The sequence below is a fragment of the Podarcis pityusensis genome (genome assembly GCF_964106645.2).
Source record: "Podarcis pityusensis genome assembly, chromosome: 5".
Lineage (NCBI taxonomy): Eukaryota > Metazoa > Chordata > Lepidosauria > Squamata > Lacertidae > Podarcis > Podarcis pityusensis.
This window is the reverse complement of record NC_138032.1, coordinates 13,667,344-13,689,690: the sequence shown is the minus strand read 5'-3', so window position 1 is coordinate 13,689,690 and position 22,347 is coordinate 13,667,344. Positions and strand designations below refer to the sequence as shown.

Sequence of the window (22,347 nt, the reverse complement as noted above, 5' to 3'; positions counted from 1 at the left end):
TTTCCCAACATCAGGGTCTTTTCCAGGAAGTCTTCTCTTCTCATGAGGTGGCCAAAGTATTGGAGTCTCAGCTTCAGGATCTGTCCTTCCAGTGAGCACTCAGGGCTGATTTCCTTCAGAATGGATAGGTTTGATCGCCCCCTAAATCTGTTTCAGGGGTCCCCCCCAACCTTCCAGAGCAGACTCAGGGAGAATGTGGGGCGCATGCAGGGAGATGAGCTGGGGAAATCTGTTGAACAAGCAGAAACCCTTGCTTGGAATGGTTGGATACTGTCCACGATTTTTATTTACACGTACAACGTATCTCTTTTATAAAGGCTAGGCTTGCACGGCCATCCTTTACCTCCACAAGCACAATGACCCCAAACAAAACTATATAAATATTTATAGTGTCCCTCGGTACATTTCCAGAACTTAGCAAAAGAAGCATTCCCTCTTTAAGTACTTCCTGCTGCAATGAACATTTGGCCTCTATTGTCCTTTAAACAATCGCTGTAAAAACACCACTTTATTAGAACACATTATTCCCAAACCAGAGGTGGCTACTGTGGGATCACCCAGATATTGTAGGACTCCAGTTCCCATCAGCCCATGGTCAGTCATCAGGGATGGTGGTAGAGGACACCATGTTGATTAAGCTCGTACAACCCAATGTGTGTGCTGGTGAGTGTGTAACTCCGTTTTCTGTTGGCCCAGTCCCCTTCATTTTCCACGTCTTCTGAAAACCGAGATAATGATTACAGAAGTCTTCCTCCCCCTCTCTCAGATATTTAAACAGGCAATTATTTCTCATTATCCTTTCTAAATTCTAGTGAGGTTTCTCTGATTCAGAATTAAGAAACTTGGAAAGATCCACAGGGTAGCAGAGAGACTTGTGATTACCGGCTGGGGGGGAAAAAACACCAGGGCTCTATTTGTGGTTCAAAATGACTTTATGTTGTCCTTGCTAGTTGCTCCTGAATTGGATTTCAGCCTTTTTATTTAAGAGAGAGGTAGTGCTCTCTTTCTCTTTTCCCTCCACACCGCCGTCTCTTCTGTTTCAGAATTTCAGACTGCAAGCTTCAAAGGACAGTGACCTCCCTTTTTTTTAAGCATATTAAAATGCTGTGAGCATGGATGCTGCGATATAAATAATTACAATTTCCTCATCGCATTAGTCGGGGTCTGCTCCATGTTTGAGAAGCCCCAGCAAGGTGACCATCCTAGAAACTGCCTTATACTGACTGATACCAGTGGTCCATCTTTCTCTGTATTGTCTACACTGACTGGCAGTGACTCTCCAGGGTTTCAGGCAACAATTTTTCCCAGACCTACCTGGAGATTCTGGGGGCTGAACTTCGAACCATCTGCCTGATGCTTTACCAGTGAACTGTGGTCCTTCCCCATCAGTGTTCCCCGCTACCCTTTGCTGCATCGTAAATTGTATTTGTTTATTTAAAGCATTTAGATGCTGCTTGATTCTTAGCCTTTCTAGGTGGTGTGCGTAAAAATAAACCATACACAGAATAAAACAACCAGAAGTCACAATAGAATGAAACATGAACCTGAGTCCTGCCTTAAAATGCCTGCTGGAATAAGTAAGTCTTTGCCATGTGCTTGAGGTTCAGCTGTCTAATCTCAGTGGGGAAATGAATTGCATGGCTTCTGATAGTTATGCATCATGCATCTGAGCCTTGGGGAACCAACAACAGGGACCCCCCCCCCGCCCCCACAATCTCATTATTGAGGCAGGGATATAAGGAACCAGGTAGTTCATAAAATAGCTTACTAGGGTCCTTGGAAATTTATACCATACCCTCCAACATTTCTCTGATGAAAATGGGGATGTCCTATTCATCATCATCATCATCATCATCATTACCCTGCCCATCTGAATGGGTTGCCCCAGCCACTCTGGGCAGCTTCCAACATACATAAAAACATCATAAGACTTTAAACATTAGAAAACTTCCCTACACAGGGCTGCCTTCAGATGTCTTCTAAAGGTTGTATACTTATCTCCTTGGTTCAGTGGTCGCATAACTCCATACCCTCCAACATTTCTCCAGTGAAAATCGGGACGTCCTAAGGAAAAGCAGGACATTCCGGGATCGAATCAGAAACCAGGACGGCTTCTGTAAATCCGGGACTGTCCCTGCAAAATAGGGACACTTGGAGGGTCCATAATACAAGAACCTTAAACCTGGTCCCACAACATATTGGCAGTCTTGCAAGCTTTTAAGCACAGAGTTATGTGCTGTGGGTAGTCTGCCCATATCAACGCAGACTTACGTTGCAACAGTGGCTAAATCTGGCAAGCCACTTGCCATGTTAAGTTTCTCACAATTGCCCAGGAATGCTTACTGCCATGTTTGGTTCTCCAGAGCATTATGGGAAATACATGGCGGGCAGCTTCCCAGAACAAGCCAGAAATCCATGGAGGATAAGGCTATCAATAGTTACAGTTCTTATTGTTTATTAAATTCCCATACTGCCCTTCATCTGAAAATCACAGGGCATTTTGCAATACATGAGGACTATAAGCTGCCTCCATGGGTTGGAGGAGATATGCTTCTGCAGTCCAGTTGCTGGAAATTGCAGAATGGTAGAGTGCTCTTGTGCCCAGATCCTGCTTGCCCCTTTCTCACAGGCATCTGATTGGCCACTGTGGGAACAGGTAGCTGGACTGGACTGATCCTGCGGACAGACACTTCTTAACAGACACTGGTGTGTGGGCTTCTGGAGCCACCGAAAGCTGCCCAATGCCCCACTTGCCTTAACGGTCCAGCTTCCACTGATTTTTATTACATGCAGCATCACAAACCTGTGATTAAATCTCTGGGTTTCTCCCTCTGGCGTTCGCCCACAGCTGAGTCAGGAGACGGGCATCCATTTGTGCTTGAGGCACCAGCAGAAGGAAGAAGAGCCTCACCTGTTTTTCTGAGATTAGATTAAGCTGGTCCCTGCAGAAGGCTCCCATTCTCCATGCGACTGAGTCAACCTCGTCTCAGGCCGTACGGCAGATGGGATGTCTGACCCTGTTTCCAAAGAAATTAGAAGCTGGCATGTAAAAGAGAAGGAGCCCCGTCCAAACTCTTCACATTTCCCTGGTGTTAAATCACAATTTTATCTGGCCATCTAAAAAGGCAGCACATTTTTGGCACGGCTGGCCCAGATTTCTGGTTTAAGGCCCCAATGTCACACGGACAACAAAGGGCTGTTACCGCATGGAAGCGGGATATCTTTTGGAATCTCTGCAGAATGGCCAGCCTGCCATGTATCCGATACCACCGCTAAAAGAATACAATATTCCGTCCCGTCTGCTTGTCCATTTGCAGTGATTGAACAGTTGGGCTATTCTGCCTTTTTCTCACAAAAGAGCTCTTGGTGTGTATTTGCAAGCGCTAAGAGGAACCTGGACGACGGTCAGATTCACACATTATATCTAGGCCACCGATGTCCAAATGGTCATCCAACGTCCCACCTGTAGGCCATAAGAGCTTCCTGGTTTGTATTCCAGGTGGCTGGCATTGGTGGCAGTGTAGCAGAAGAGCTGTAGCTGAATTATCTATGGAGCATCCTCAAACAGACAGGTTCAGAGTCCCCATATGTTTTGCATTCAGGGACCTTGGAAGCAGCTGCCATTTGTCCCACCACATCTTATGATGGAGTTATGAACATATGAGCACAGTAAGAGCCAATGCTTGATCACACCAAAGGCCAATTTGGTCCAGTGTCCTGCTCCCACCATTCTGTTCTGTGGGGAATCTTTTTCTTCAGCAAGAAGGCTACATTTCTTTGTAGGGGAACTTTTCTGGGGACTAACCAGAAGTGGCTCTCCAGGGTTTCAGGCAGGGGACATTCCCATCCCCACCTAGTGGTGCTGTGGAAAGCAGATGCTCTATCACTGATATAGAGCCCTTCACTTCAGTCCCCATAATCTTTAGTCACGATGGCTCTTCAGGGCTTCCATGTTCAGAAGCAGTTGTTATTGGCACAGACGTCTGGCAATGGAAGAGTGCGCCTTCGGGGGTGTTGTAGAGTTAGAGTGCCTGCTTTGGTTGTAGAGACTGATGTGGGAGGATAGCTCAGTTGGTTAGAGTGTGGTGCTGATGATGCCAAGGTTGCAGGTTCAATCACTGTATATGAGATGGTTGCATATTCTTGCATTGCAGGGGGTTGGACTTAGATGATCATCATGGTCCCTTCCAACTCCATAATTCTATGATTCTATGTTTTGAAGGCATCCAGTTGTGCTGATGCTGCCATAAGATGCACCTGACCATAAGGCACAACTAGTTTTGAGAGGAGGAAAACAAGAAAAAAAATGAATGAAACAGTGGATGTATGATTTTTGTGGTTCATACTGTGGCCACAGACATGTGATTTGATGGTGAGTTTGGGGTAGCCCAGTGCAAAAGTCCTGAGGATCCATGTGGATCCGTGCTTTGTAACCATGTTTTTGTGCCATTGCGGCCCCACACAAGAGTGGGTGCGTGATTTTTTGGTGCAGGCTGTAGCCATGGACATGCTATGTGATCTGAAGGTGAATTTGAGGTAACCCAATGCAAAAATCCTGAGGATCCATGGGCTTTTACCTCCCCTCTCCCAGGCAGCCTCCTTTATCTCTAGCATCCCTTATCTCCCTCCCCGATTGCTTGCCCATCAGCTGCTTCCTTTCAACACTCCCTTCCCTTGTTTGCCTTAGTGTCTTTTCCTTAGCTGGAGCAGTTTTTTGGTCCTCCTCTTCTTCTAATTTCTCTCCTCATTTCTTTAGTCTTCCTGTCTCCTCTCCTTGCAAGTTCATTGTCTTTACCTCCCCCCTCCCAGGCAGCCTCCTTTATTGCTAGCATCCCTTATCTCCCTCCCCAATCGCTTGCTAATTAGCGGCTTTGTTTCAACACCCACTTCCTTCTTTCTTTCTTTTTAAAAAAAGCATGATCTGCTTTTCTCCCCTGGGCAATTAGGCTCCAGGGCCCACACATTTGCTCCATAAGACACACAGACATTTCCCCTTACTTTTTAGGAAGAAAAAGGTGCGTCTTATGGAGCGAAAAATACAGTGTTTCTTTTTGCTGTGCACCTCCCAGCAGTCAATTCTCCTCTGGTCACTGCTGTGGATGGATGAAGCACTATACCACTGAACAAAAGTGCACACCTCATCCTAGTATATGCATTTTTGCACACATTACTTGGCTGGAGAACCGCAGCACAGTTAGAGAAGTGCAAATGTGGAAGAATGGCTGCGCCTGTTGTTTCAGAAAGGGAATTTTTCTTTTAAATGTGAACAGCTGAAACATGTCTAACAACATGCCTTTGACACAATTAAAGCACACGGCTTCCCCAAAGAACCATAGGAACTGTAGTTCCCCCCTTCATTCACAGAGGTACAGTTCCCGGGATTCTCTGAGGGGAGAAGTCATGTGCTTTAAATGTGTGCTTGGTGCAGTAAATGGAAGGATAGTGTCCAGATAGGCAAACTAAGGCCCAGGGGCTAGATGTGGCCCAATCAACTTCTAAATCCAGCCCACAGACGGTCCAGGAATCAGCGTGTTTTGACACGAGTAGAATGTGTGCATTTATTTAAAATGCATCTCTGAGTTATTTGTGGGGCATAGGAATTTGTTCTCTCCCCCCCAAAGAATAGTCCGGCCCCCCACAAGGTCTGAGGGACAGTGGACCGGCCCCCTGCTGAAAAAGTTTGCTGACTCCTTGTCCATATCAAGGGAAGTAATAGTTCCACTCTATTCTGTCTTGGCATAGGAGCCAACTCCTAGGGGCTGGGCCCTCACAATAAAATATTTGAGGGATCTGGGCCCCCACAAAGTTGATGGGCACAGTGGTATGCGCACACTGTGTCATGCGATCGATTATGCGGGGTGTGGCTTATCTGGGTCCCCACAATATTTTATTCAAGTTGGCACCCACAACTAGAATACTGTATCCCATTCTGGGCAGCACAATTTAAGAAGGATGTTGACAAGCTGGAATGTGTGCTGAGAAGGGTTGACCAAGATGGTCAAGGGTCTGGAAGACAAGACAAGCCTTATGAGGAACTGTTGAGGGAGCTGAGTATGTTTAGCCTGGATAAAAGGAGACTGAGAGGAGATAATAGCCATCTTCAAATATCTGAAGGGCTGTCACACGGAAGATGTGGATTCGAGTTACAAAAAAGGAGGTTCCGACTAAGCATCAGGAAGAACTTTCTGACAGTAAGTGCAGTTCGACACTAGAATAGGCTCCCTTGTGGTGAGTGTGTGGATTTCTCCTACAATGGAGGTTTTTAAGCGGAGGTTGGGTGGCCATCTGCCATGCACGAAGGAGATGAAATTCTTGCATTGCGGGAGGTTGGACTAGATGACCCCGAGGGTTCCCTTCCAACTCCGCGATTCTATACTGCCGGCTGCTTCTCTCTCTGGAAGTTCCACCTCTGCACAAGAATATTGGGGGAGAGAAAGGATGAGGACGGACTTTCAAGGCCAGCATTTGCAGAGACGCTGCTGCTGCCTCCCTCCGTCTCCACCCCCGGCCCGAAACACACACACACACACACACACACACACACACACACACAGAAACAGTGTGGATCCCCCCCCCTCCTCCGCCCCGTTTTTCTTTAATTTCCCTGTTCCACGTCACAGTTGACGCCGGGACCTTTGTCACCCTCAGTGCTGCCACCACGCTGCTGCCAGCCAAAGCGGAAAAACGGGAGGTGTGTGCATGCATATGTGTGTGTGTGTGTATGTGGGGGTGTGTGTTAGTGAACGCTAACAGCGGGGGCGGGTTGGACGAGGGCTTTGCGCGCAGGCGCGTGCAGGCACACACACACACACACACACACACACACACACACCCCTCCCCAAGCGAGGGATCCCCTCGCTTCCCAGGGATTGCCCCCCACCTCCCTCTGCAACTTCTCCCCAGTCATGCAATGGAGATGGGGAAAAGCTAGAGGTGGACGAAAGCCTGCATGCATTCCTTGTTCTCCTCAGCTTTGATTGTGCTCGCCTCGGCTGCTGCTGCTGCTGCTGCTGCTGTGCAAGCGCGCCCCTTCGCGCGCGCGCTCCGCACACAGCTGCGAGGCTGTTCGGCGCGCGTAGCGGCGTGTGCCCGTGAGCGCGCGCGCGCGCCTGAGCGTGCCCGCGCCTCCCTCTTATGTCTACAGGTAGCAGCGGCGGCGGCGGCAGCAGCAGCAGCAGCGGAAGGGGGGTGAAAAAGGCAACTGAACTGCAGGAGCCTTTGCTCGAATTTGGAAAGCGGCTGATGCTCCATTTGCCTACGGATGTACAGCCTTCTGTCTCCTTCGTGATCCCGTCTCCTTGGGCCACTGTGTGCTGCTCTTCCCTGATCCTCCTTCTCCCTCCATCCCTCTCTCCTTCCTTTTTTTTTTTTTTAAAAAAAATTAAATAATAATAATAATAATAATTTTTAATCACCCTTGGGGATTTTGCATGATATCTATCTATAGATACAGAGCCGCAATTCCCCTCCTTGCAAGTGACTTTTCTCTCCGCAAATAATTTTAGAAATTAATTTCCTCTCTCCCGACGTGTTTCTACGTTTGGCTTGCCAAGTTTGTAGCGAAACACGTCTTCTGAAATTCTCCTTTCTCCCGCTCCTTTTTTTGGGGGGGGGGTGAATGGGGAGGGGGGCGTTGGTGTAGGATCGGTCGCAGCGACAGCCCCTCGCTGGATGTAGAAAGGCAGAGATTTTGCGATTTTTCTCTTTTCTCCTTCCTCCCCTTCCCCACCAAATTCTCCTCTTCTCTCCATCCTACCTCTCCTGGACGCCTCTCCCCTCTCCTCTCCTCAAGACATTTGGAATCCTCTAGGGAGCTAATGGATACTAAGGAATCAGCTTGGCACATTCTTCCGTCGAGTCCCTGTCCAGAAGAGGAGCATTAAAGACATGCACGTTGCTTGCTCCCCCCTTGTTTTTTCTTTTCCTAAAACAAGACCCAGCCTTCAACTTAGCTTCCTCTTCTTCTCCAAGTATTTATGATTGCAGATCAGGTACAAAAGGAGGAGTAGTTTGATAAGGTAAGGCATCTATTTCTGTCCTTTCCAAGACGCCAGCATGTTAGCTATCTGGGCTTTCCAATAACTTGCCTCTTTCTCCCCATCTCTTTCCCCAGAAGGGGTTCATTTCTCTCTCCGCCGTCCCCCCCCCCCACCTCAGGTCCAAGTCTCTCCTATGCTTCCCCTGCAAAATATATCTGAATTGTCTTTGTGTGTGCTCTAGTATTAAATCTGATTAACCCTCCACCCCTCCTCCAATATTATAAGAGTTTATGTCTGCTCCAGGCATGTTTTGTCTGTATGGGAGAGCTGGATTTCAAACACACATGCCAGTATCTTCTGATTAAAGGAACAGCTCCCACCCGCCCCACTCTTTCCCCTTTTTGGGGTATACTTCCTCTTCTTCCACAGCAGTCTGCATTAACACAGCATACATAAGCAGCAGGCAAAAGCCGGCCTTTATTATTTATGTGCCTGGGAGAAACTTGACAAGTGGAACTAAAAAGTCTTTATATATCAAGGTATTTGCTGCAGCTCTTATAAATAAAGCCCATTTAATTCGAGGGAGTCAGCACCATCAGTTAAGAATAGGGTGGAGGAGACGGCTTGATCCTTGTAGAAGTGGAGGGGGGGCATTTATTGATTAAGGCTTTGGTTGTACGTTTGGGGCTCTGTTCATATTTGCCCTTAGCGGAGAAAAAGCCCATAATCTTTGCTTCAAAAAGCCAGAAGCAGTGGGATTTTTTTGGGGAATGGGCTAGTTTTCCAGTAACACTCTCCCCAAACATTTTCTTCTCCCTGTGCTTTTAAAATGCATGAATTCTTGACCTGTCCTCTCCTGTGGTTCTCAGCCTCTGGCTGCAATCTTTGCAATCTTCACCTAGGCTTGACTCCTTAGTGACCAGCTTCTTAATAAGTGGCTCTGTGTTTGGGAAGGATAGAGAAAAGTATTTTTGGGGGCGAGACAGAGGTGCATTGGCAGAGGAGCGTGCAGTTGTGGGAGGCAAGGAGGAAGCCCCATGGAGGGTGTGTGTGAGAGACACCCCCACGCAACACGCTGGAGAAGCGTTAGTGAGAATCACAAGGGTGTGCTAGTGCATCTGAATCTTCTGTGCATGGTGCTTGCTAGTTATTGGAAGCCGAAGAATGACTGGGAGCAGCAGCCAGGAAACAGAGGAAGGAAAGAGGATGTGGAAAGACAGTGGAATCAGGCAAATGAACTGAAGGGGAGGAGGGTTGGGAAGAGAGATTGGGAAACATAAGATGCTTGCACTGAGAACGTTTGCAAGCTTTCTGGCCACACAAGGTTCTTCCATAAGCATTGCTGTTCGCTGTTGTCTTTAAACGAGTTAAGCGCAGTAGCTTATCAGTCACCAGGAGTCAGAGAGACGGGTGGTGATGGGTGTGCTTGTGCATTTGTGCATGAGTGTTCAAACGCTGGCTACAGAGAGGCGCTGGTAGATTATAAAGCATCCCCTTGGAGCAACTGCCTTGACTTCAGTTCATCTCCTTCGCAGGATTTGGCACCAACCCAACCTGGCCTCCTCTTCATCATCATAAAATTTCTGTTATTTCCCTTATAGTTATTCTCCCCTCCTGGGTGATTTCCTTCCATGTTACTTTCTTGGGGCGATTCTCATCCGCTCTGCTGAAACATGCTCTGTAGAGGTCTTTTTACGAGGGGCAGGAAGTGGTGTAAAGAAAAGGATGGTGGGAAACACCTGGCTGGAATTTATTTGCATTACAAAGAATCATTTGAATTGCAATTAACTCTCCCTGGGATATAACCATACACAATGAAGCTGTTAGAGCTGAGGCAAGGGGAAGGTGACATAAAAGAAATTAGGCTTGGCCTCTCAACGATATAGATCCTTGGTCTCCATCAGTGAGCTCTCTGGGCCATATTTTATATCCCAGGTTCATACTTGGGAAAGAGCAAGGCTTTCAGCAAGCAGCTAATTGCAGAAATATTCTGCTTTTTATGGGATTTAATGGTCCTTTTTTGTCTTAAAATAAAATCTTTCTGTGCTAATAAAGCAGTCTGTATCTATCACAAATTACTTGTGCTCCTCTAAGGATAAATGTTAACCTTTTTTTTAATGCATCCATTTCCAAAATAATTAATTGCTGTGAACAATTGCTAAAAGGGTTCTTGGTAATAAAGGTGTCGTCAAGAAATGCTGGGTAGCGTTTGACCATAGATCTTTTGCTATGTTTTTTTTAAATAAAAAAACCCATCAATATGAAATACCCAGCGATTCTTTGCCACTTGACAGCCACGGGGAACTGAGGGCACATCTGATGAGAAGATCATGGGTGATTAGGGACAGGGGTGATGGGATGGGTCCATTCACCAAAAGGGCACCAAAAAATTCACATTGTTCTTGGTTCAGACAAAGAGCTAAGACACCACAGGGGCTGATTTAGTGACTTGCACAAAACCCAAGTGGGCAACACGGTTTGGACCATCCGATTCCATGTTTTGATTAAAAGGGAAGGAGGGGGGAAGTGAAATGTTGTAGTAAGTCGGCTGGTTCTGGCGTTAGCCTTTGCAATCCTCTTAAATAAACACAGGGACTGTGGCATTCAGTTTTTCAGCAGAATATATTTAATGCTCCTGCAGCACTGGAGGAAGTGGTGATGGAGAAGAAGGATATATATATATATATATATATATATATATATATATATATATTCCTTCCAGTCCATCCCTGCTGCCTTTATTTTCATGCTTTCTTTATTAATGGGATTTGCTGGAGTTGTCTCCCCTCCTCTTTTTCTTCCTTTTTTAATCCACCATTTACATTTAGGATGAATAACAGAAAGAAATGTCTTTTTAAAAGCCCCTCTTCCGACGAATCACAGAAGCCCCCAGCCGCTGAAGCCTCTCATCCCCCACCCCCCAAAAAGAAGAAAAGAGCCCACAAAAAGATTTTACGCTTACCTAACTTCCCCCCACAAGCCCCTTGTTCCTGCTCGTTGCCTCTTCTGAAACACTTCTGTAGCTGATGCTAGAGACAACGTTTGTGTATCTGATTGCCTCTGATCATTTGTTTTAAATATATCGCCCCACGTTTCAGCTGGAGTTCCATTTAACAGTATTGACAAATCATTCATTGTAGGAAAACATCATTAGAAACATAGGCTCTATTCATCATGTGAGCTCTCTTTCTCTAGGCCGCCGAGTATTGAATATAATTAATCAATGAAACTAATTTCTTAACTAGAGAATTACCTTGTAGCTTTGCTGCGAAATGTTTATGTGGCTTCTGATCATCCCTTGGAGGGCTTGTTCCTGGGGCTGGGGGCTACTACACTGAACGGGCAGGAATGATTCTGCCTGGCTTGCAGCACTCAAGACTGCTTTCTCTAGCATGGACTCCCATCTACTGAACAGTGAGAAGGGAAGTCCCTGGTTCAAGTCTTGTCTTTGGTGTGAAGCAGCTGAGAAGCTTTAGGAAAGCCACCTTCTCCCAGCTGTTCATCTGAACGTTCTGTGGCATTCTATTATGCGAGTAGACATAGATGGGTTTCTCAACGCCTGGGGTTATTGTGGGCTGGATCAGTCCAAAGGCCCATCTAATCCAGCATCCTGCTCTCACACTGGCCTACCAGATGCCTATGGGAATCCTGCAAACAGGACCAGTGCACAGAAGTGCCGTCCCCACTTTTGCATCCCAGCAGCTGCAGTAGTGGATGGTGGGGTGGGGTTGTGGCGCGTACCTGACCTCCCAGAAGTGGAGATGCCTCTCCTCCCCAGGAGGGAGAGTGGGAAAGGCAAGGCAGGAGGGAGGTCAGCACTGTGCAAACACACTGGCAGAACCAATATGGCGCTCTTGCTAGCGTGTTTGCACAACACCAACCTTTCCGCCTTGCCTTTCCCACTCTCCCTCCTAGTAAGCAGCAGTGACCCAGCTGCTGGGAGGTCAAGTAAGTGCTATAGCTCAACCCTACAGTCCACTACTGGGCAACTGGTATTCAGAGGCATAGTGCTTCCGATGTTGGAAGCAGTTGCACCCAATGCTCAGCATTGGTCCTGAGTAAGAAGAATCTTTAGTACCCCCCCCCCCCCAATTCCTTCAACTTTGGATACCTTGTTTTGTTTAACACATGCTTTCTCTTCCACATAAGATGATAAATGCAAAGCTATGATCTATAAATCTGTATTTATTCATGCCATATGAACACTTTGATTCAGCTGCTTAGTGGATGGTTGTATCAGGCAGGTGTTCCTCCGAGCCAGATGACCCAGTTCTTTGTCTGGGTTGCCTCCCCTGAAATCTACCCCTTGTCGATGTGTCATGGATTGTATTGCTGCTGTTGGTTTCTATGGTGAAAAGTGTTGGCATCTTGGAAGCCAAGACCCAAGTTTGGGGCAAGAACTCTTGGGTGAGAGAACCCCAGCAGAGATTTAACACCACAGTACAAGCAGCAAAGAAAGATGTGTAAAACCTTCCAGTGAGTCCCCAAAATGCCCTCTTTTAAAAGCTCTTTCCAAGCGATCTCACTTCCCTAGCATAGACACAGAACAAATGTTTTTAGTAAGTCATACAATGGACTCCTTGCAAAACTCTTCAAATGTCAGATTCAGGTGCTTTTCTATACAGCAGTCAGAAAAGATGCTGCTTAATTACAAAAGGTAAAAGTGACTAAACTATTGGTGGAGAAAAATATTTGTTTCAGATTCCATTCTGGTCTGAAACAAAAAGAGGCTGGTTAAAGCCATGCACTGGAGTGACTAGTTTAGAGCTCCTTGCATGCTGAAATCCACTTGGAGAGTGAGATATAACCTCACTTGGAGGTTATAAGCCTTGATCAGGGCCATCTTACCCGTAGGTGCTAGGGGTGCGGGGCACCTGGGCACTGGGCTCTCAGGGGCTCCAGGTCGAGAGTCCAGGGCCTGAGAGTTGAGTCTGGGGGAAAGCCTGCCCGTCGGTCAGAGTGCCGCAGTGGGCTCTTCTGCACCATGAGTTTGGAGGTGACCAAGCCAGCGAGACACTGAGGCGGCCAGCTGGCTTTGCCCTCCTGCACGTCTGGGATTGGGCAACCTGGGGGGGGGGGGTGTCTTTTTTTTTTTAATTAATATTTATTGCTTTTCCAACGATTTAAACACTACAAAAACAATACAACACAATTGTATTGTATTGTGATACAATACAAAAACACTACATAACATTGACACATAAAACACATTAGACACATTAAACTAACAAAACAAAACAAAAACAGTTTAAAATAAATCAAACATTTTCAATATCTTATCTTTCATTCACTTATTTCCACGACCTCCTCACACCTCCCTTTTTGTATTCCACTTCTGTTAATTGTTTCAGCAATTCCTTTCCATCTCCCTCTGTTTTCTATCCTATAATTATCTTAACACATTCTAACCTTATTTTTCCTTTAATACTCTATTAATCTATTTATACTTATTTCCTTATAACATTTCTACTAAAGCCGTATAATTTCATTCCAACATTTTTCTAACATTCATTAATTTTACAATATTTCTGTAAATAGTCTTTAGACTTTTTCCAGTCTTCTTCCACCAACTCTTCTCCCTGGTCTCGGATTCTGCCAGTCATTTCCACCAATTCCATATAGTCCATCAACTTCATCTGCCAGGGAGGGGGGGTCCTTGCACCCCGGCACCGCATATGCTTAAGACAGCCCTGGGCTTGGTGACCCATTTTCTCTCAAGGTGGAAAGTGATGACATGCTAAGCTTGGCAGGGCAGCTTACTCTATGGTTTAACCCTTTCATGAACTAATTTGGATTCAAACATGCTAGAGTTATGTGAGGCTGGAGAGAATCACACTTCTCAGCACAGAGTGTTTGTGATTTGTGGGTGGTAACTATCTCCACCCTGAGATAGATGGATGCCAACCGGTAACCCCTCACATAGGCTACTGCAATGTCTTGTGGATGGGGCTGCCTCTAAAAATGGTCCAGAAACTACAGTTGGTTCAAAATAGAGCCCCCAGGGTATTGTGACTGGGTATTTTCATCATGTTATGACAGTGCTTTCCCAGCTGCACTCACTCTGAGTTGGTATTGGGACCCAATTTAAAGTGCTGCATTTAATCTATAGAACTCTAAAATGCCTTAGGTTTATCTCCCTGCATATGTCTACATGAATCTTAAGATCCTTCTTCATACACACAGAACTGAGATAGGTGACCACTAAGGAGAGGGATAGCCTTTTTGGTAGTGGCACCGCAGCTATGGAATGCTTCTCTTAAGAGAGACTCACTTGGTGCCTTCTTTGTGGTCTTACCAGCACCGGACAAAGTCCTTTTCTATCACCTTGGCTTTTAAATTGTGTTTTAAGTCTCAAATTATTTTATACTGTCAATGAAACAAATATTGGATTTTTTTGTTTGTTTTTTTGCAGTTGTCTATTGTTTCTGCCGATTTTATGATAGATATGAACGATGGTTTTGTTGGCAGCCACCCAGGGAATACTTACTGATAAGTTGAATCAATAAATAACGAAAAACACCTGTTTTAAAGATAGAGAACAAGGAGACTGACTTGTCTTCCAGTGAGAAATGTGGGAAGTCATGATGAAGAGCTCAAAAACACAAGCACAGAGGAAAATGAGCTGAGCAGAACTTCTCTCTCTATCACCAGCCAGCCAGTGTAATATACCCTCACTGGCTGTTCACCATCCATTTCCTTTTCCACTGCAATTCTGTCTATGAGCCACAGCCAGGCTCCTCTTCACCACAGCACAGCTCTAGTGTGGAGTGTCAGAGAGACATGTATGCACAACTAGCCCCTTGCACAGAAAGCAGGCCTGAGCAAGATCAAAGTTCTCCAAGATAAAGAAAACCCATGGGTTTGGCTCAGGATTAGTTTATGAAGGACAGAGTGGTTGAAATATAGAGAAGTTGACCTGACTTAATGTATTCCTATCAGATACTTGTGCTCAGCTGCTGTTTGAAGACCTCCAAGGACAGAGGTTCCCATTTCCAGCCTAAGTGGCTTCTTTGGTTGTTGAACCGCTCCTAGCATATCCATCATATAGGCTTGATTTATGTTAGGGAGGGGTTATAGCTCAGTGGTAGAGCATCTGCTTTGCATTCAAAAGGTCCCTGGTTCAATCCCTGACAACTCCAGGTAGGGTTGGGAGTCAACCTTCCCAGAAAACCTGCCAGTGAGTGAGGACAATACTGAGCTAGATGAATCAGTGGTCTGACTCTGTGCAAGGCAGCCTCTTGTAGTCCACACTGTTGACTCAGCAATCAACATGGAAGAAGAAGAAGAAGAGTTTGGATTTGATATCCCGCTTTATCACTACCCGAAGGAGTCTCAAAGCGGCTAACATTCTCCTTTCCCTTCCTCCCCCACAACAAACACTCTGTGAGGTGAGTGAGGCTGAGAGACTTCAGAGAAGTGTGAGTAGCCCAAGGTCACCCAGCAGCTGCATGTGGAGGAGCGGAGACACGAACCCGGTTCACCAGATTATGAGTCTACCGCTCTTAACCACTCTACCACGTTGGTGTAAGAGAGCAAGCATTCTCTTTGGTAGGAAGGAAGGAAAGTTAGCAGTGGATTCAAATTCCCACTCCACATTTTCTGCTCCATTCTTGGGAGAAGAGTTTGGAGCATGAGTGGGGGGTTGGGAGAGAACTCAAAATAAATTTCAGAGAGCAGGGGCTTAGCAGAGTGGAAAAAACAGAGGAGAAGAAAAGTCAGAAATAGCCTCTCCCACTGCAGTTCCTAACAAGCCCCCATCTCCTGAAAGTTAATTAAGAATTGTCCTCTCCCAAAACCAGGCGGCAATTGTTGGTTCCCCTTTTGCCCCTTCCTCCTTGAATGTGGGCAGGGGAAAGTACTTCCAAAACCATGTGGATCAAGGCCACTGAAAACAGTGTCTGATAGTAAAGGAATAATGATATCAGCAGGAATAATGATATCAGCAGGGTACTGTTAGCAGAACTGCTTTGTTTCATTTGCAAGTACTCTCTCCCTTTTAAATACAACCGACTCAGCTGCCTTTGAAACAATTGGTCTTGTCTGTGTGCTGCCACGAAATCTTTCAGGTTCCTGTGCCCATGAATGCGGCAATAACAGAGGAGATCCTTAAACGGCAGTGAATTGCAGGCAAACGCTAGGGTTCAGGAGGTCAACTAAGTCATTCATTATTGCACCGGGAACATTGCTGATCTAGGTGTATGGTAAATTAAATCTCATAAGGGTAACTTCTGGTAGAGGTAGGCTACAGCTCCCCCGTTTGCTCTGTAGAATGGGAAAGAATGCTACCCTATGCCGCACACCTTGTCTCCCTCCCCTTTGAGCCAATGCCGTTCACAAACACATATTGCAACCTCCCCTGGTTCTTCAGACTTAGGCAAGCAACAAATCCAGGAGTCTTACTGAGCCCTTTGATGGGCAGTATACATTGTTGGGGTGGGGACTTTACCATGGGGACCTGATTTAAGTCAAAAGAAAATTTGCCTACAATTATTCCTAGTCCTGCATAGAAGAAGAGATGCTTCTGTCCATTCATCCCCAGTAGGGTGTGAGCACCTTCTGTCTGAGCTTCTCAAAAGGCCTTCATCATTGGTTCAGAGTCAGGTGGGTCAATCTACGCTCCATTATTTGAATGGACTGCTTTTTTTGTGTTGGATTTGATCACTGGAGCCATAAAGACTTAATCCAGTGGTTTTCAAATGGCTCCTTGGAAGATTAGGTTGCTGAAGAAATCAGCAATGACGGACAATTGTTTGAATACAGTGTGGAGTTGCATTCAGCAGTGCACTCTCAGTTCCTGTGTGGGAACGAAAATGCCTAAGAAGTATGACCTGTTCCTATACTTACAGGAGGTAATCATTTTGTGCGGCAGTTCTGTTCCTGGCCCGTGTGCGCATTGGTGGAGCATGCATAAGCCCACTCCTCCCCATTGCACCCCATTTTGCCCCTTCCGGGTCCAAAAGGACCAGTGCATCGGTGGTCATGCGTCAATTGGACATCCACAAAATGGTCAACACCTGTACTGATCCAAGATCCTTGGCAGATCTGATGGACTCATTGGCAGAAAATAGGTATGGAATGGGTTCCATGAGGGTAGTAGCGTAGGGTCTTTCATACCTAAAGGAGAAGGCAGTGTGGCCTCTTATGGCCTCTTGTAGCCTCAGGTTTGGGCAGATGCATGATGTTGTAGCCAAATGAGTCATACTTAGAGTAGCCCCATGGACTCAAGTTAGTCTGCACCTTTTAGAAGCTTTTCAGGAACTTCTACTTTGGTTTGGTTTGCAGCGATCGTGTTTGAGCCTCAATGCTGTTTACACTTATTGCAATGCCTTTGATTTAGGGTTGCAAACTTCAGTCAATTAATCGGTTAGGTTAAATGATATTCTATATATATCCTATAAAGTAGTTATGAAAGCTACAGATGACAGGCATCATATTAGCATTCCCTTTCTTTCTCATGCAGGAGGGCATGGCACGTCTGAGATTGCTTTTTGATGTCTGTAGCAGGCACAAAGTATGCTCCCCCCCCAACCCCCCATTTTAACAGTCTGGAAAAACATGGGGATTTTAATTAATTGATCAATCAATCAATCAATCAATCAATTAAAACTCATATGAGTGATTTATTTAATCAGGTGGCAGTCCTACATTTGCATTATATTTTATACCAAAAACTTTTGCTTACATGCCTTAACATTTACATTATCAGAGAAAAATGAGCTCTGCGCCGAAACAAATGGAAATGAAAAGGCTGATATATTTCTAGCAGACTGCAAATAAATGTGGAGTTGGGACCAAGGGGTCAAATGTTGTTTTGCCACAAAGGGCAATTTGTTAAAGCATCCCTCTAAGTGCTAGCAGATCTTGAATTGATTGTACTCTCCAATCGATAAAGAAACTCAAGAGACCAGTGCATCTGGTCTGGACCCAGGATGCACTGTTGGCCTGACCCAAGGTACAATTATTCTAGTAACTGAGCTGATGGATTTGCAAAACCCAAGAATGAATTTGTTTCTTCTTGGTATATTTAATCCACATTGCTTAGTATCCTATCACCATGAATAGCCTGTACTGGAAGAACATTACCAGTGGGGTAGGATGATGGAATATTCCACTCCACACCATACAGCTGAGTTTCTAACAGTCTGCACCAGCCTTTCTCAACCTGGAGTCCCCAGATGTTATTGTAATTATTTAAACAATTTTCCTGTCCACGTCAAGTTTATCGTTATTATACCCATAATGCAGAAGGATGGAGCTGTGGCTTAGAGAACGTGGGTTATGCTAGCCTTGCAAAGTAACCTGATGTTGTTATACCGAGTTTGCTGGAGGGCAGGGCGAGTGAGAGTAGTGTATGACAACCGTGGAGTTGGAGACTCGATTTTCTTGGTGTGTGTGTGTTTAGGGAAAATGCAGTGCAGATAGGATGTGTGAAATTTATTGTACCAGCAGTGTGATTAATTAAGGTATGGATGAGTAAAAGGGACTCAGGAAAAGAACAGGAGGTTCAGAAGCAAGTGGGAATATGTTGTCTAGATTCCTAATAGATAGTAAGTACACCCATTGAGAAACCCTGGAGAGGTAGACAGGAATACAAGTTTGTCAGAGGCCAGGTCTACCTAGGTCCTCCCACTCATTCACTTGACCTACTAGAAATAATGGACCTGCTCTCTGATACAAGTTATGTTTGTTTGTTTGGAATATTTACTCCCCATTGCCTACGGCACTAGGAAGATTCCTGCAGAGGCTCGTGTTGACAATGTCCCTTTTCAGTACAGACTGTACACAGTTTTCATGTCTTTATTTATTTTAAAGCATTTCTAGACTGCTTAATATTTTAAATACTCCTAAGCGACAGAAATAAGACAAAAACGACAAAACTTTATTGCAAGCGTGGCTACATCATTGATTTGTATAAAAGCACCACAATGCTGGCAGTTTTATCTTAGATCCTGGATTTTCAAGTATGTTTTTAAAAAATGAAACACCAACCCCAATGAGCAATTGTGGTTTTCCATCACAGCCAGTAAGCATCTCAACCAGGCCATGGGTCTGTGAAAGTATCCTCAGATCTATAAGTAAGTTGAGGTGGGGGTGAGAGTGACAATACAACGTACATTCTCTCCTGTGGTTAAGGATGTGTACTCTTGATGTTTTGTTTTTTTTAAAAACAATTTTTATTAACAGGCCAATCAGATCACATTAATTCCAAATCACATTAGTTCCTAATTATACAACCAAATTTTTAAAATTTTGTTGGGGGTACCCATATTTCGAGCTCCGAAAGGGATCCAAACATCACTCTTGCTGCTGCTTTAATTACACAGTTCTGTCCAGATAGTCTCTTTGTTATTTTCCTCATCTTCTTGTTGTTATCATATATTCCTTTCTTTGTGATCTCTGATAATCTTCACAAGCGGGTTGAAAACAAACATATCCTGTGTGGATTTTACTCTCTCCAAGAGCCATATCACATAAAGGACAGACGCCATTTCCACACCTCTGTACAGAACATTCCCACAGTCTGTCCGTTGATTTCCACAGGCCTGCCAGTCTGTCATCAATTTTCTCAGGGGGCCCTTACACTTGATGTTTTGCTTTTGAATCTATGGAGACCAAGTACTTATCCACACCCCCCCCGGTAGTCCACACACTAGGGCTGCCATATTTTAGAAAGTGAAAATCCAGACAGAAAAGTTCAGCTTGTTAAGGCAAAGTTCTTGAGCTTTTTTCCCCAAAATCGCAAAAAATAGAGGTTTTAGAACTTTCCTCACCCCCAGAAATCACCCAAATCTGGATTTTCCCGGACATTAAAGGGAATCCCAGACATGTCCGGGAAATTCCGGATGTATGGCAACCCTACCACACACAATCTAGATCTATTGCATTTTTATTTATTTATTTTTTGCTTCTGCAAAGCACTTTTTGAGAAACTGGTTTCATTCTGAATAGAAAAGCCCACTGGAGATTACCCCACTGTGTGTCAATTTGAAAACACATAAAAGGAATGTGTTTGTTTGAAAACAGATGAAGGCAATTGGTGTGTGTGTGTGTGTGTGTGTGTGTGTGCGTTGTGAGTAAATGTACACCAAGATTGCGATCCTTCTTCATTCACTTGAGACATGTTCAGGGAGGAAAAGGCATGGTAATCTAATCAAGCAGGGAGATTTCAAATGTGTATCAAGTGACTGCATTCAGCCTAGTAGACATCAGAATCTGGATCAGAAGCAGAATTTTGACAAAGAGCACAAACTATTCTGGATTAAGGAAACACTACATTTTTGTGCGACATATGGGTTAGTGTGTACGCAGCCTACTTTGTGTGCCGGTGCTGACTGGAATGCAGGCACAGTAGCCAGTCGGCACCCTGAATGGGGCAACAAGTGATGAGGAATAGCCCAGCAAACTGGGTCTCTCATTTGAAATGAGAAACAAGTTGTTGTTGTTGTTTAGTTGTTTAGTCGTGTCCGACTCTTTGTGACCCCATGGACCAGAGCACGCCAGGCACTTCTGTCTTCCACTGCCTCCCGCAGTTTGGTCAAACTCATGCTGGTAGCTTTGAGAACACTGTCCAACCATCTCGTCCTCTGTCGTCCCCTTCTCCTTGTGCTCTCCATCTTTCCCAACATCAGGGTCTTTTCCAGGGAGTCTTCTCATGAGGTGGCCAAAGTATTGGAGCCTTAGCTTCACGATCTGTCCTTCCAGTGAGCACTCAGGGCTGATTTCCTTCAGAATGGATAGGTTTGATCTTCTTGCAGTCCATGGGATTCTCAAGAGTCTCCTCCAGCATCATAATTCAAAAGCATCAATTCTTCGGCGATCAGCCTTCTTTATGGTCCAGCTCTCACTTCCATACATCACTACTGGGGAGAAACAAGTAGGACTGTTTAAAGAAATTAATGAACTGATTGCATCTGCATCAATTTGCTTATGAATACAAATACTTTCAAAGGCGGGGTGGGGGTAGGGGTGGGGAAGAGTGTACTGTTATAAGTTTGGGAGCATGGGAGTACGCTGTCTTCCAAGGTCCTTTGAACCCTTGGATCAAGCAAGTGTTAAAATATAAAGCCAGGCTTGCTTCCTGATGAGGCGATCGCCTGGGCGATGGGCCATTAAGAGAAAAAAAGGAAAAGAGCTTTATGTGAAATGGGTGGGGCCCCTCCCTCAACTCACGGTTAGAAGAACAACGTCAGAGTTGGGTGTTGCAGCTGTGTGAGCAAGAAGAAAAAGCAGCAACCTGGTGAGGGAGAGTCAGAGCGATGTTTGATTTCTGCTTGAAGCAAACGTGTGTTAAAAACCACCACCACCACCCTTAAGTGTGGCAGAAGTGGTTTCAACTTTTGCACGCGCCTTTCCCGTCCTGTGATCAAATGCCTCAGAATGCAATGAACATGTGACTAAGCAGGGGCAAATTGGTAGCTTTTGGTTTCTCGCAGTTTATCATTCTTCCTGCCCATATATTTTCACACCAGCAAACTTCACCCCCCCCCAATTCTTTTAAGAAAAATCCTTATCAGGATTTTAATATAATTTTATCCTAATAAACGATTGCTACTATGGGGGAGGAGAGGCCCACTTGGGGTGTTTTTGCTGTGAACCCCTCCATTGTAGGCTCAGGTAGTGTATATGTGCAAATAAACCATATATCATAAAGACACTACAGTCTCTGCTGTACCCCATCCCAAAGGAAACACGAACCCTGGGTAAGCTCCTCAAACCCCTGGAATCTTGCACCGCTCAGAGCTTGGGGTGACGTGCAACAGTACTTTATCTTTTTGTAGACATCGGCCACATGAGCCTCAGTAGGCAGTCCATCAGAAAAGTCAATCCCCTTGTGTAGACTGCCTCCATGTACACGTGACATTTGCCCCACTGTGATTTGCTTGATGGTTACCTAGATTTTCCAGATGACATCTCTCTCTCTCTCTCTCTCTCTCTCTCTCTCTCTCTCTCTCTCTCTCTGTGTGTGTGTGTGAAGAAACCCATGAAAGGGAAGCACATGCCTTGATCAGCTGGCCACACCCCAGTGGCCACCCATTTAGGGTTAATGAGGAACAGCCCTACGCATGCACAGCTGTGCATGTGCAGGGCTCCTCCTTGTAACCAGGATCCCTGATTGGCTTATGGTTTCTGATTGCGCATCGTTGGGGTTGCTCTTTTTTTTTAACCCATTTGTGGCAAAACGTTTTATCTGCGAAGGAAATAGCTTGAACACCCATTTGCTACAAATCGCGGTACAGTGGTACCTCGGGTTACATACGCTTCAGGTTACATACGCTTCAGGTTACAGACTCCGCTAACCCAGAAATAGTACCTCGGGTTAAGAACTTTGCTTCAGGATGAGAACAGAAATCGGGCTGCGGTGGTGTGG

General features: G+C 45.4%; 1 protein-coding gene and 1 long non-coding RNA gene across 2 annotated transcripts in view; one reads left to right on the top strand and one right to left on the bottom strand.

The window, feature by feature from the left end:
- The window catches only part of LOC308478528, a 578,068-nt gene that overhangs the window by 372,299 nt on the left and 183,422 nt on the right, over positions 1-22,347 (bottom strand). The gene's annotated exons all lie outside the window — the stretch shown is intronic.
- The window catches only part of NLGN1 (neuroligin 1), a 625,739-nt gene continuing 610,794 nt past the window's right edge, over positions 7,403-22,347 (top strand). The window contains exon 1 of the mRNA XM_081007897.1: positions 7,403-8,018. The gene's annotated coding sequence lies outside the window, so the exon portion shown is untranslated. The remainder of the gene's footprint in view (positions 8,019-22,347) is intronic.